Consider the following 15,087-nt stretch of genomic DNA (forward strand, 5'->3'; position numbering starts at 1 on the left):
TAATGTTTATTCTTTTTTGAGTCAGAGACAGAGCGTGAGCAGGGGAGGAGCAGAGACAGAGGGAGACACAGAATCTGAAGCAGGCTCCAGGCTCTGTGCTGACAGCTCAGAGCCTAACGTGGGGCTTGAACCCAGGTACTGTGAGATCGTGACCTGAGCCGAAGTCACACACTTAAGTGACTGAGCCACCCAGACGCGCCTATAATATTAAGTATTTTAATCCACGGATTGGGGATGTGTTTCCATTTATGTCTTCTTTAATCTCTTTAAGCACTGTGTTATGGTTTTCATTTTACAAATCTTTCACCTCCTTGGTGAGGTTACTCACTAAACATTTTATTCTTTTTGATGCTATTGGAAATATAAATTTTTTCTGTAATTTTCTTTTTGGATTGTTCATTGTGAGTGTATAGAAATGCAACTGATTTTTGTGTGTTGACCTTGTATCTTGTTTCTTGGTGAATTTTTTAGCTCTAACAATATTTTTGTGTGGAGTCTTAGGATTTTCTACATATAAAATCATATTATCTGCATCAGAGATGACTTTACTTCTCCCTTTCCAATTTGAATGTCTTTTATTTCCTTTTCTTGCCCAATTGTTCTGGCTACAACTTTCAGTATCATGTTTAATAGAAGAGGCAAAAGTGGGCATTCTTGTCTTGTTCTTGATCTGAGAGGAAAAGCTTTTAGTCTTTCACCGATGAGTGAGATGTTTGCTGGAAAATTTTCACAAATAACTTTTATTACATTGAGATAGTTTCCTTCTGTTCCTGGTTTGTTGAGTGCTTTTATCATGAGAGGGTATTGAGCTTTTTAAAATACATTTTATGCATGAGTTGAGATGGATAGTATGTTTTTTTCCTGCCCTTCATTCTGGTGTATTACATTGATCAGTTTTCATATGTTGAACTGTCCTTGAATTCCAGGCATAAATCCCACTTGGTTATGGAGTATGATTTTGTTAATATGCAGCTTAAATTTATTTGTTAGTGTTCTGTTGAGGACTTCTGCATCAGTATTCATTAAGACTATTTGTCTGCAGTTTTCCTGCGGCGTCTGGCTGGCTTTGGTATCGAGGTAATGCTGGCCTCACAGAATGATTTAGGAAGTCATTCCTCCCCAACAACTCATTGGAAATGTTTGAGAAGGACTGGCATTCAGTTTTCTTTTCTTTTTCTTTTTTTATTTTTTTTACATTTATTTATTTTTTTGAGAGACATAGAGAGACAGAGCACAAGTTGGGGAGGGGCAGAGAGAGAAGACACAGAATCTGAAACAGGCTCCAGGCTCTGAGCTGCCAGCACAGAGCCCGGCACAGGGCTCGAACCCACAGACCGCGAGATCATGACCTGAGCCGAAGTCGGACGCTCAACCGACTGAGCCACCCAGGCACCCCGGCATTCAGTTTTCTTTAAGTGTTTTGTAGATTCACCAGTAAAGCCATCAGTACCTGGACACTTCTTTTTTGCGGGGGAGACATTTTGTTACATTTGAGTATCCTTATTAGTTATAGATCTACTCAGATCTTCTATTTCTTCATGACTTAGTCTTGGTAGGTTTTGTGTTTCCAGGAATCTGTTCATTTCATCTGGGTTATCCAATTCATTGGCATATAATTGTTCATAGTATTCTCTTACAATCTTTTTTAAAACTTCTGTAGCATTGGTAGTAATGTCACCATCCATTTTTTTTTTTTTATTTTAGTAATTTGAGCCTTATCTCTTTTTTCTTAGTCCATCTCGCTAAAGGTTTGTCAATCTTGTCGCTCTTTTCAAAGAACCAACTCTGGCTTTCGTTGATGTTCCCTATTATTTTCTTTATTCTCTAGTTCATTGGTTTCTGCTCTAATTTTTATTCGTTTATTTCTCCTGTTAGCTTTGGGTTCAGTTTGTCTTAATTTTCTAGTTCCTTAAGTGGTAAAGTTTGGCTTTAGATCAGAGATCTTGTTTTCTTTAATGCATTTATAGCTACAAATTTTCCCCTTAGCACTGTGTTTTGCTGTGTTCCATAAGTTTTGGTGTGTTGTGTTTTTGTTTTCCTTCATCTCTAAGTATTCCCTAATTTCCTTTGTGACTTCTTCTTTGATCCATCGGTTGTTTGATAATGTAGTGTTTACTTTCCCCGAATGTGTGAATTACCCAGTTTTACTTTTATTATTGATTTCTAACTTCACCCAGTTGTGGTCAGAGAAAATACTTTACACATATATATCTCTTTAAGTCTACTGAAACTTCATTTGTGGCCTAACATATGGTCTGTCCTGGAAAACGTCCCACATACGCTGCTGCCGTTGGGAAACGTGGGCTGTTTATGTCTAAGGACCCTAATTTGTGTCAAGTTCTCTAATTTCTTACTCATCTTCTGTCTGGTCATTGCATCCGTCATAGTCTCCAACTATAATTGTAGAATTCTTTCTTCCTTCAACCCCACCGGGTTTTGCTACATATATTTTAATGGTCTGTCATTAGATGCATCAATGTTTATCATTGTACCTTCATGCTACATTGAACCTTTTATTAATAGATAACGTCCTTCTTTGTCTCTTGTAACCTTTTTTGATTGAAAGCCCATTGTGTCTAAGTATGGCTACCCCTGCTCTCTTTTGGTTATTATTTGTACAGAATATTCTTTCCACCTTTCACTTTTGTAGCCTGGCAGTGTCTCCCCAGCGCCCCATACTGACGAGGACTAACACTGCACCATCTCGCTCCAGAGACGCATTTACAGGGTCAGACTTCAGGGGTACAATGCAGGGCAGACAAGAGTGGAATTTGAGCTAAGGGGCCATAAATTGATAATAAGCACAGCCTCCTAATTTTCAGAGCATTAACAGAGAGGTCTTTTCTAAAGATGCTGAGTTCTAGAAGTAGGCAAAGTTCCAAGGCCTCATCTGATGCCAGAATCCACTTAATAAAAATAAAATATTGATGGTGAAAACACCAAAAGCTCCCAGGCAGGCATTGTGTGTAGTGTATTACATATACGATTTCATTTAATCTGCATGATGATGCAGGGGGGTAGATGGCATTATTTCCCTTATCTTACAAATGAGGGGAAACTGTGGGTGTGAGAAGTGAAGTCACTTATCCTTAAAAGACACAACAGCTATGCCCCATAAGGATGGGGAGCTTTGGGGCGCCTGGGTGGCTCCGTTGGTTAAATGTCCAACTTCGGCTGAGGTCACGATCTCACAGTTCGTGGGTTCGAGCCCCGCCTCGGGCTCTGTGCTGACAGCTCAGAGCCTGAAACCCGCTTCAGATTCTGTGTCTCCCTCTCACTCTTTGCCCACCCTCCACTTGTGCTCTTTGTCTCTCTCTCTCTCTCAAAAATAAATAAATATTACAAAAATAAAAAAAAAAAAGTATGGGGAGCGTATTAGCTCTCAAGGTGGCCCATACCGTCTCTGGACACTTTGTTGAAAATGTCTTCCTTCAGCCCACATGGAGGGCATGAACTCCCTCTTCCACATGGCAGCCCTTCTTGTACGTGAGGAGATGTCTCTCATCCATATAGGGCTTTTCCTTCTCCACCTTCAACAGCCCCCCTCCCTCAGCACTCTGCCCCATGCCCTCCTGACCAAGCTCAGGTTCCCACTCTCCTTCTTCATGCAAAGATGGATGCAGTTCTCCAGCGATGGGTTTCCCAGAGCAGGGCCCCCCTGCCTGCCTTTGCCACCTTTGCCCGTTACAAAGATCTAGCAAAGCAAGTCAGATCATTTCTCCGAGCCTTGGTTTTCCTCTTCTATAATTCTAGGGCAAAAATCTATGTCCAACTGGGTTTCTGCGGAAGCTCCATAACATAACACTTGAGAAAGTGCCTAGCGCGGTGTTTGACACAACGAAGATGGACAGAAACTAGATCTGGTCCACTGAGACACGGGGAGAATCTGGGGCTGATTCCTAGCCCTGCCGTGGGACTAGCACGGCGTCTAGGGTCCAGAGCAGACACTACTGGGAAACTACGATCCAGGTTTCCTGACACCTAAACCTGACCAGTCCATCTTAGAGGCAAAACCCAGCTCCTCTCCTCTTGGAACCAACAGCGATTTACATCCACGAGGCCACACATGAGGGTGGCTGCGTGCCTTTTCTCGAGCATCAAAGATGCCAGAATGAATCAGGTGCAACATTCACAGGGAGAGCCATGGTGCCCAGAACGGCTCCCTTCCCTCTGCTTCTTTTTCCGCTTCTGAGCTCTCCTTCTCTCTTTGATGATTCCACACGCTACGATAATTGAGCACATTTGCAGAGAGATCCTAATGGCCAGCGGGGCCCCTCTGAGGACTATTGTGCGTTCCCTGTAATGACATTCATTAGTCTGGCTGACATCAATACTGTTCTCAGGTTAATATGTTTAATTTAATGAGGCATTATTTTCAGTTAGAAAACTCCTGAAGAAGCATGTTTTCTCCTGATGAGTTCAGCTGATGAGTAGATTAATGCTGGCCTTGAAATAGTTGATTAAGAAAACGAATCTAACCAACTTCTTCATCAGATACAGGGCTTAAATTAAGTTGTGCGAAGATGCCTGTTGTTTCTTAGGGGAAGAAATAGGTTGGGGCGCCTGGGTGGCGCAGTCGGTTAAGCGTCCGACTTCAGCCAGGTCACGATCTCGCGGTCCGTGAGTTCGAGCCCCGCGTCAGGCTCTGGGCTGATGGCTCAGAGCCTGGAGCCTGTTTCCGATTCTTTGTCTCCCTCTCTCTCTGCCCCTCCCCCGTTCATGCTCTGTTTCTCTCTGTCCCAAAAATAAATAAATAAATAAATAAATAAATAAATAAATAAAAAAGAAATAGGCAAAAGTCCTCACTTGGCTCGGCGATTTGCCCTTCATCTGCTCCTTTGTTCCCCACTGACTCTTGATCTCAGCGCAGGACATGATCTCACAGTTTGTGAGATCGAGCCCCGAGTCGGGCTCTGGGCTGAAAGCGTGGAGCCTGCTTGGGAGTATCTCCCTCCCTCTCTCTCTGCCCCTCCCCTGCTCTCTCTCTCTCTCTCTCTCTCTCTGTCTCTGTCTCTCTGGAAATAAATAAATAAACATTAAAAAAAAGAAAAGAAAGGAAAGGAAAGGGCCAAGGGACAGTGTGTGACGAGGGGAGAGAACAAGTGTCCCCAACTGACATGAAAAGACATTCATCATCTGTCATCATCAGGGAAATGCAAATCAAATCTACAATGAGAGGTCACCTCACACGTGTCAGAATGGCTGAAATCAACAACACAAGAAACAAACAGGTGTTGGCGAGGATGTGGAGAAAGGGGAACCTCGCACTGTTGGTGGGAATACAAACCGGGTGCAGCCGACGTGGAGAACCTGATGGAGGTTTCTCAAAAAGTTAAAAAATGGAATTATCCTACGATCCAGCGGTCACTCTACTGGGTATTTACCCCCCAAATTACAAAACGCTAGTTCAGAGGGATGCACGCCCGTGTTTCCTGCAGCATAAGTGGCCCAAGGGCCCCTCGATAGCTCGACGGATAAAGACGACGTAGTATGTGTATAGAATGGAATATCACCCAGCCATAAAAATGAATGAAATCTCGCCATTCGCAACGACACGGATGGAGCTGGAGAGTACAACGCTGAGCGAAATAAGTCAGAGAAAGGCGAATACCATGTGACTTCACTCCTAGGTAGAATTTAAGAAACCAAACAAACCGGCCAGGGGAACAAAAGAGAGAGAGAGGCAAACCAAGAAACAGACTCTTAACTATAGAGAACAAACTGATGTCACCAGCGAGGAGGCGGGGGGTGAGGATTAAAGAAAAACGTCCCTGCTGAGCAGCCTGAGATCCCAGAAGGCGAAAGAGAAGTCCTCGTGTGGTGGCGGAGTCACAGAGGGACGTCCCCACGGCCGGGAGCCCCGCTGGCCTGCCTGCATCCGCTAGCCGCCGTCCGGGGTTGGATGATACAGGGCCAGTGTCCCGCACCACCTCCTGCAGACGTCACCTCCTGCAGACAGAGGCTGTCCCGCCAGCCTCACTTGGCCTTCACCAACTTCATGATGGGTCCAGCTCAACTCTTCCTACCTGCGTCTGGTCGCTTCTACCCCAGGTGACAAAGCGCTTCCTTCCCACCACTTTTCTCCCCGCGGGTGCCTGTCTCTGCACAGATTTGGGGCCAGTTGTTTGCTCCTTGACCAGCTCTTTGATGGGTTTGAAACAAAGGTCACAGGGGCTCCTGGGTGGCTCGGTCAGTTAAGCGTCCAGCGTTGGCTCAGGGCATGAGCTCACGGTTCGTGGGTTCGAGTCCCACATCGGGCTCTGTGCTGATGGCTCAGAGCCTGGAGCCTGCTTCCGATTCTGTGTCCCCCTTTCTCTCTTCCCCTCCCCTGCTCTCACTCTGTCTCTCTCTCTTGCAAAAATAAATAGAGATTTAAAAAATTAAGAAAAAAGGAAAAAAAAAGCACGCATTGGAAGTTAGTCTGGCTCTTCTGCATTTTAAGGGCGTGCACGTGTCTTTCCGGTTGAGAAAATGTGTAACTTCAAACGCAGGGCCTCGGTTTTCCAACATTTACAGCCAGTGGTTACAGAGTCCCACCTCTGAGCCATTGGGATTCCCAGGCTTCTTCCTCAGCAGGGTGCCCATGGATGGGACCCACCACAGGAGGCCTGGATTCAGGTCCCAACTCACCAAGTGACCTTGGACAACTCCCTGCTTACCCTTGGCCCTCGATTTCCTCTGTTTAAAAATAAACAAACAAATAAATAAATAGTTTCCAGAACCTCTTTCAGCAGATCATTCCTCTTTGTTAGAGCTGAAGCATGCCCTCGCCTGCCTGGGGATAAACACGCAGTGCATTCAAAGTGCTCTGCAGAGGTCCCGCCTTGTGTAGGGCCCTGTGCCTGGTCCTGGGGATGTGTGCGACCCTACTGACCCCACTGAGTGATGCCGCAGCCCCACGGGGAAGGAAACCAGGTGAAGTAATGACCCCAACACGGGGGCAAAAGGCCCGGGCCAGGTCAGCACAGGGCACCGCAAAACCCAGGACTGTGTCCGTGCTGGGCGTTCAGGAGGAATCCCCAGGAGCGCACGGGACACACCTCCCCTGTGGCTTCCAAACTTCCATGACTCACCACCGTCAAGGTCTTGGGCAGGTCGTTCCCTCCCAGGCCTGCCGCCTGGTCTGTAAAACCCAGGACTCAGCTCAAACGCCACCTCCTCCAAGAGGCTCTCCTGGATCCCAACCCAAAGCAGCCACACAGCCCCGTTTTATTTCCTCCATAGCACCCATCACGACCAGAGATCATATCACGTTGTTTAACTGCTCACTTGCTTCCTGTCTGAATGCCTTTGATCCCCTGCGTGCAAAATGTGAATCTTTCTTCATTCGGACACTAAGTACTTCCGTCTTCATGGGTGTTCTAAGAGCTTGATACTTAGCAGTGGACAAAAAAACCAAAATCACTACCCACATAGAGTCCGCATTCTATGCGAAGGCCGTCAGACCGTGCTAAGTGATCAGGAAAGAAATCAGGCAGGAGGAGGGGTGAGGGGTGGGCCCAGGGAGTCAGGGTGCAGGTTTATGTGGTTGGTCAGGAGGGCCTCACCTGGAAGGACTCACTGAGCACAGAGCAGGAGGACGGAAGGCAGAAGGGGTGCATGTCCCTGGGGAGCAAATCCCTGGCCACGGGGGCCACGGGCTCAGAGGCGGGAGATGAGGTTAGCAAGGAGGACCGTGTGGCTGGAATGGGGTTGGGGGGAGGCCAGGGGCCTGTGAGGGACTCTGGCTCTACCCTGAGGAAGATGGGAGCCATGGGGGGTTTGTGAGCAGAAGAGAGAAGCAGACACACTGGCATTTTTAAAGGCTCTGTCCTGCTGCTCGGTGGAGAAGACATCACCGGGGACAAGAGTGGAACTGGGGAGGCAGATGGGCCAAATAATCTTGGCTATGGGTGATGGCGGATGGAATCGGGTAAGAGTATGAGGCTTAGAGACGATGGATGTGGAAACACTAACACGGCACCAGGCACGCCGTTATGAGGCTCTGCAGGGAGAAGGTCTCACGCGCTGGAGAAAGACAAGGGGGCAGGATTATATAAGCGGTAAACCGCTAGCATTTCACATGTGCGACGCAAACCCAAATCACACGCATTCAGACACTTTTTAAGGGGAAGGTAACCTTTAGAAACGATTTTCTTTTTCTCGGTTAAAAAAAAAAAATACCGACCTAAAAAGGCTGGGAGGCAAAATATGTGTGCGGTAGCTTGAATTTTCCCCAATCAAACCCTTTCTTCCTGTAATATATTCGTCTGATGGGTCTTTTAACTAGATGTAATGCTCTGTTCACACAGGGGACAGGTCACGTGTTTTCTTTTGGCGTGAAACTGACAGCCGCTTTAGTTTTTTAAAAATGTGCCTTTTAACCAGCAGAGGTAATGCTCAGAAGAAAACAAACAAACAAAAAGGCAGCCCCCAAGGCAAATTGGCTTCCAGCTGCGGAGAGCCAGGTTTCCAGCCTGTTCGCTTTTGATCTTGGTGAGAGTTAACCGGCCAGGGCTTGCAGGAGACCCCTGGGGAGGGGGTGGGGGGGAAGGGCAGAGGGGGTGAAGCAGGGGCGCAGGGCTGAGGCCCCTGGGCGGGGCGCAGGGCTCTGCCACAACCTAGACCTAGAGCCCACCGGCATGCTGCCCCGTGCCTCCGTTTCCCCAACTGATCTCGTCCTTCTCTAAAGTCCCTTCCCCGTTGAAAATTTCAAATAGTCGCCACTGAAGGGCAATCAATGACCGGGCAGTGGAGGGAAGTGGAATCCTGGGGAGTTTGGGACTCTTCAAGGAGCAGGAGGGGGAAATGCCAGCCTCGGTCTCCTACAGTGACCATGGCAGTGGCTACCTCCACTGTCGCTGAAAGGCCAGAGCGTGTGAGAGACACTGTCACGCCCTTGGGGGCACTTGGTGGTCCCCACGGGCCTGGGAGGTGGATCTCGTCACGGGCAACCCCGAACTCGGGAGCCTGAGACTCGGAGGCCACCCGCCAAGGCCCCGTAAAACTGCCCCCCAAGGCGAGGCATGTGTAACATTCAGTCCCGACTGCCTGAGAGCAAAGCGGGGAGAAACCAACGGTCGGCCGGCTGATAAAGACCGCAGTCAGGCAGGACCTGGAATTCTACTGTATTTGTAACGGTCTTCATGATTGACAAAAACCCCACACTCTTCGTAACCATCAGACCTCCAGGAAGCTACAGACTCGGTGTCCTGGAGCCCTAAGGCCACCTTCACCTCCACGGGATAGAAAACCCCGTATCATCGGTCGCTTCTCGCGACCGCAGTGCGCCTCTTCCTGCCCCTGTGTCTGTCGCCTGTCAGAAACACCTTTTGGCTCTGTAAAATGTCTCGAGAATTCTCTCTTCACCCGTGCACTGGAGGATCTCCCACCCTGATGGTACATTCTCCAGGTTCTGAAGCCCTGAGGCAGAAAATGCCCCTGCAGGTGGTCGCACGTCCGCCCCCTGCACCAAACACTGAGGGTGAGCGTCTGCGGTGGGGGCTTCCGGGGCGGGCATCCCTCTCCCGGGGGACCATCGCAGAGGCCCCGCCCCCCTGCCCCAGGGAGGACCAAATGGCAGAGGGGCCTTGTCCCAGGGGGTCACCCTCTGGACTCTGTACCTGCTGGAACTTGGCTGGAGAAAGCTGACGGGGGCAGCGAGGCTTCTCACGCTCCCCTCTAGGTCCTGACAGGGCCCCCCCGGGGGGAAACAGGGTTTCGGAGCTGACACCCGGGCCACCCACAGCCCTCCAGCCACCCTGAGACAGGGGGCCGTACCCGCCCGGAGAAGGGGGACCCCGGTCCACAAGCCGGGGAGGAACCGGGCACAGGCACCATGGCGGGATCAACTTTTACGTCTGTCTTTTACAGACCTCCCCGCGATGACCCATTTCAGCCCGATCCCATCGTCCCAGACTCTGTCATCCGCACGGCAGGTGCTCAGCGGCATCTGAGGCAGCTCAGCGAGGCAGTGAAGTTCACCCTGACCCTGTGAGGAGCCCAAAACCAATTTCGAAATCGAACACATCACTGACAGCTGCTTCCGACCTCGCCGTGCCTCGCTTACGCCCCGTGCAGCGGGAGGCGGAAAGGGCAGGAGAGGTAAATCCCGCTGACTGCAGCCCGGGAGAGGGCCACAGAGGTGAGACTCACCCGGCTTTCCTGCTCCAATCCCAGGGTCCTTTCAATCTGTTCTCTGAATTTCTATCAGAGAACAAACTATCTATCCCAAACTGCTGGCACGTCAGACTCAATGTGTCCCCAATTCAACGTGTCCAAAACCGAACTCGTCATCGTTGGGTCCCAGACCGGCCCTCCCACGTGTCCCCAATTGCCAAGATCTATGCTACGGCCGTCTCAGCCACCCAGGCTTAGACGAGTCCACTTCTGGACCTGCGCCCCACAAGGATGCACTCAGATGGTCACCAGTGGAATGTCGGCAAAGCACTCTCCATAACAGCTCAACACTGGAAAGTACCCGAATCCCACCTAGAGTTGACAGAGGATAAATGGTCACACATTCGTACAAAGGAACGCTAGCCCCGGGGAAGAGCAAACGCTGCACGACTTAGTAACATTGTGGCGCACAGAGGAAGCCACACAGGTGGGGGCACAGACGGTGTGAGTCCATTTGCCTGACACCTAGAATAGCACAGATCATCCTAGAGGTCAGGATGGGGGGTGGGGGGACTTCCGGGCTGTTGGTATGCTGCTGTGCAAAACTTCTTCAGCTCTACAGCTGTGACTTGTGTGCTTTCCTTGGCATCTACTATGTTATACTCTAATGAAAGTTTCCTTGAAAGGCCCCAGGGACCTCACTGGACGGATGGATGTGGGACCACCTTGAGCCAAACCCACGAGCACACATTATTGACCAACAAATGGAAGGGGCTCCTGAGTGGCTCAGTCGGTTACACGGCCGACTTCGGCTCAGGCCATGATCTCACGGTTCGTGCATACGAGCCCCGCATCGGGCTCTGGGCTGACAGCTCGGAGCCTGGAGCCTTCTTTGGATTCTGTGTCTCCTTCTGTCTGACCCTCCCCCGCTTGCCCTCTGTCTCACAAATAAATAAACATTTAAAAAAAAATTTTTTTTTAAACAAATGGTGCCTGAGTGTTGGGTGAATGCACGATCAACTTAACAAGTTCACGAGCTCCTACATGGACAAAGGAGCCAGGAGATCATGGACAGGCAGGTGTCTGTTACACGTGTTACATCTATGGTCCCGGGCCAGGGCGGGGGAGGGGGAGGAGTGGGGGGAAGGACACATCCAAGGGCAGCAAACCCCAAAGTCCAAGAACAGCGTCTCCACCCAGATGCAAGGCCAAGGCCTGGGCAGAGTGGCCGAGGGGGCTGCTACACTGTCCTCACAATGAGGTCACAGACAAGTACCTATTATGTAGCAACCCCCCGGCATGACTTTAATAATCGCTGCTTAAATAACATTTTCACTCTCTCCTTACAAATTAACCTCCGGGAGGTGTCATTAATGTCGGCGTGGGAGACTTTGCTGAATGGCCCGGGGATGAGGAGAGGCAGTGCCGTGATGGTCCCGAGACCCCCGGGCCGGGTGATGCTGTGGACTCAGGTTACGGGGACCTGGGTCCAGGACGGCAGGCAAGTCACACCCCCATCTGGGCCTTGCTCACCTGTCCCATGAGGTGGAGAAGGTTCTCCAAATCCCCACCCTCCTGGGGGCCCGGGCGCTCTCACCGGAGACCCGGGTCAGGGTCAAAGTCAGTCACCCCTCCCCGGCCCCCGGCGGGGGGTCGTCCTCAGCAGGGAAACAGGGGCTCCTCCTGACCTGCGCTTCTCCCCCACCAGACAGAGGGCGGGACCCGTCTGCGCACAGCAGGTGCTCAGCACACAGCAGGTGCTCAGCAAACGCCGGTGGGAGGGCCGGCCGGATCCCACCGCACAGCGGCTTTACAAGCTGCCTGGAGTCCCTTTCAGGACAAGGAGGTTTGATAAGCAGACGGCCCCTCCCCGCGGTCCTCAGGGAGCCTGTTACTGTCGCCCGCCGGTCTCTGAGGCTCCTACAGGTGTCACTGGTTCCCTTTACTCCTCTGCAGTCTCCTGTCTGGGTCCCTCTGCCACCTCCTTGCCCTGTGCGCCCCCTCTAACATCTGGGGCCTGAGATGGAGGGACCTCGCTGGCTGACTGTGTGACGTGAGCACCAGGGCTCTGACCAGGGGCCCCGAGGAAGAGCGCCCGAGGCAGCATCTCGTCTCCTGTCTCCACTGCCCCGACCTGCCAGTGACCAAGGTCAGCTCGTGGGTCCGGAGGAGATGGACGGGGACATCAGAGCCCCTCTTATATTTGCTACACGCAAATCGTCCCTCCTGATCACAAACTGCCCTTAGAGACAGAGGAAGAAGTTATAAAAATTAAGAAGGATGGGGCGCCTGGGTGGCGCAGTCGGTTAAGCGTCCGACTTCAGCCAGGTCACGATCTCGCAGTCCGTGAGTTCGAGCCCTGCGTCAGGCTCTGGGCTGATGGCTCAGAGCCTGGAGCCTGTTTCCGATTCTGTGTCTCCCTCTCTCTCTGCCCCTCCCCCGTTCATGCTCTGTCTCTCTCTGTCCCAAAAATAAATAAAAAACGTTGAAAAAAAAATTTAAAAAAAAAAATTAAGAAGGAGGCAGCAGCGGCTCCTATGAAATGAGTTTCCCTCGACACAGTTAAACGTGAGTGTTCGAATGTCACTGTCACGGGATGCACGGACTCCTGCAGGGTAGGTACTGATGACGACACAACTGAGGGGTCCTGGCCAGCTTAGCTCATGCTGCCATAATAAAACACGACAGACTGGGTGGCTTTAAACAACAGAGATGTATTTCCCACAGTTCTGGAGGCTGAAGTCCAGGATCAAGGTGTTGCCCTGGTAGGTTTCTGGTAAGAGCCCCCTCCCCGGCTTGCAGACCACCACCTTCCCACCGTGTCCTCACTTGGCCTTTCCTCTGTATTAACCTCGTGGAGAGGGAGCGATCTGATGTCCCTTCGCACGAGGACACTACCCCCGCCACATCAGAGCTCCGTTCCGAGGACTTCGTTTCACCTTAACTACATCCTTAGAGGCTCTGTCTCCCAAGACAGCCACGCTGGGGCTGAGGGATTCAACACGAGAATGGCGGGGAGGGGGACACAATCGTGGAGTCCACAGCGCTGGCCGTTTAAGGAGCCGAAGAACCGGGGACTTCGGAGGCAGAGTCAGATCTGAGTCTCGGGCCCAGCCGCGTCTTTGTGTGGGTTTCACTGCCTTTTCCCCCAGCCCCGCCTCCCCGTTTCTAAAGCGGGAGTTGACGCCTCTCTCACAAGGTGGCTGGGGGGGTTTCCGTTGGGTGTCTTAGCCTCGGCACTTTTGACTTTGGGCCAGACCCTTCTTCCGGCAGCCTGGCCTGTGCACTGCGGGATGTTTAGCCGCGCTGGTGGCCTCCTGCTAGATGTCAAGGGTACGCCTCTCCCCTCGCCCCCACTAGGTCGCTGCATCCAGAATGTCTCCAGACGTTGCCAAACGTCCCCGGAGGGGCACAGACCAGGCTTTCATGGAGGAACAGGCGTCTGGTTTCTGGGATATTGCAAGCATCAAACAATGGTAGCAGTTGTCATTGACTCGGTAAAGGATGAAGCGGAGGGTGTCTTGGGAGAGACGCGTCTTGCCTCTTTGTCCCTATGGGGATTTCCTTGATGGACTGCTTGAGCCGGTTTGATAATCTCTTACTCTTCTGATAAAATTAAGCTTGACTGCAGAAAGCTTTATCATCAAGGGAAAAAAAGCAAAAAAAAAAAAAAAAAGATGTTTACAACGTGATGTCCAAAAGTGCAATTTCTTCCAGAAGCCTGGAGCAAGGAGGTGAAGGGCGGCCACTCGCCCCCGGCTGTGTCAGCCTTCTCTGAGGATGGGACCAGCAGGGCGTCACCGCATCCCCACAATGACGGCCAGGAGACGGCATCCTTCCATAGTACAGATTAGGACCCTGAGGCTCAGAGAGGACCTCAAGCTGCTTCAAGTCATAGAGTCCACAAGTGGCTTCAGGGTCAGAGGACCCGAGCTTGTGTCCTGGACTAGCTATTCCCAGCCATGTGACTCCAGGAAGGTTCTCCCCGCTGAGCCTGTGTCGTCATCAGTAAAGCGACGATGGCAGCGCCACCTGTCTCGCAGGCTGGGAGGGCGCCTGGCACAGAGGGCTGTGACAATGGTAACAGCAGCCCCCTCCCCCACGGGGCTCACTGTGCTGATCCCCCCGGAAGCCCCTCCATGGAATGCGCTAGAGAACCCGTTAGCAAACTGCCCTATTGTCTCCAGTTCGCAGATGAGGAAATCAGGGTCGGGGGGAGGGGGGGGTGTCATTGTCATTTGTCCAGTCACACAGATGGGAACAGCAGATTCGGGATTCTGCCTTCATATTCTGTGCTTTCAAATACAAGAATTTTACTGTTTCCTTTTGCTTCCCCCCCCCCTCCATCTCTCTCTCTTTCTGTTTGGCTCATTTCCTGCCACCCATCGGATTGATCAGGTTTTATTTATTCCCTCTTGTCCCTCTGCTGGTTTGGAAATTCCATATTCTATGCTGTTTTTGTTTTTGTTTTTTATTTTTATTTATTTTTTTAATTTTTTTTAATGTTTATTTATTTTTGACAGAGAGAGAGAGAGAGAGAGAGACAGAGAACATGAGTGGAGGAGGGAGAGAGAGAGAGACACAGAATCTGAAGCAGGCTCCGGGCTCTGAGCCGTCAGCACAGAGCCCGACGTGGGGCTCGAACTCACGGACGGCGAGATCATGACCCGAGCCGAAGTCAGACGCTCAACCGACTGAGCCACCCAGGCACCCCTGTTTTGTTTTTGTTTTTTTTTTTAAATTGCTTGGCCTTAAGGCCATAATAAGCACAGTTGACTTAACACAGTCAGAGGTGAATCGATTCTCTCTCTCCTCCCTCTGAACAGCACAAAGACCTAGAATATGTCTCCTCTGGTCTCCCTCTCCGTCTTTTCATGCAGCCCAGACCTGTGGTTCCGCCTTCCGCTCTGCCCCTGCGCTGGCCGTGATCTATATACCCAGGGCTGCGGTGTGTGTTCACCGTGGCCAGCCCAGACCCGCCCCATTTGC

This window comes from Felis catus, chromosome C1 (assembly GCF_018350175.1).
Source record: "Felis catus isolate Fca126 chromosome C1, F.catus_Fca126_mat1.0, whole genome shotgun sequence".
NCBI classification, from domain to species: domain Eukaryota; kingdom Metazoa; phylum Chordata; class Mammalia; order Carnivora; family Felidae; genus Felis; species Felis catus.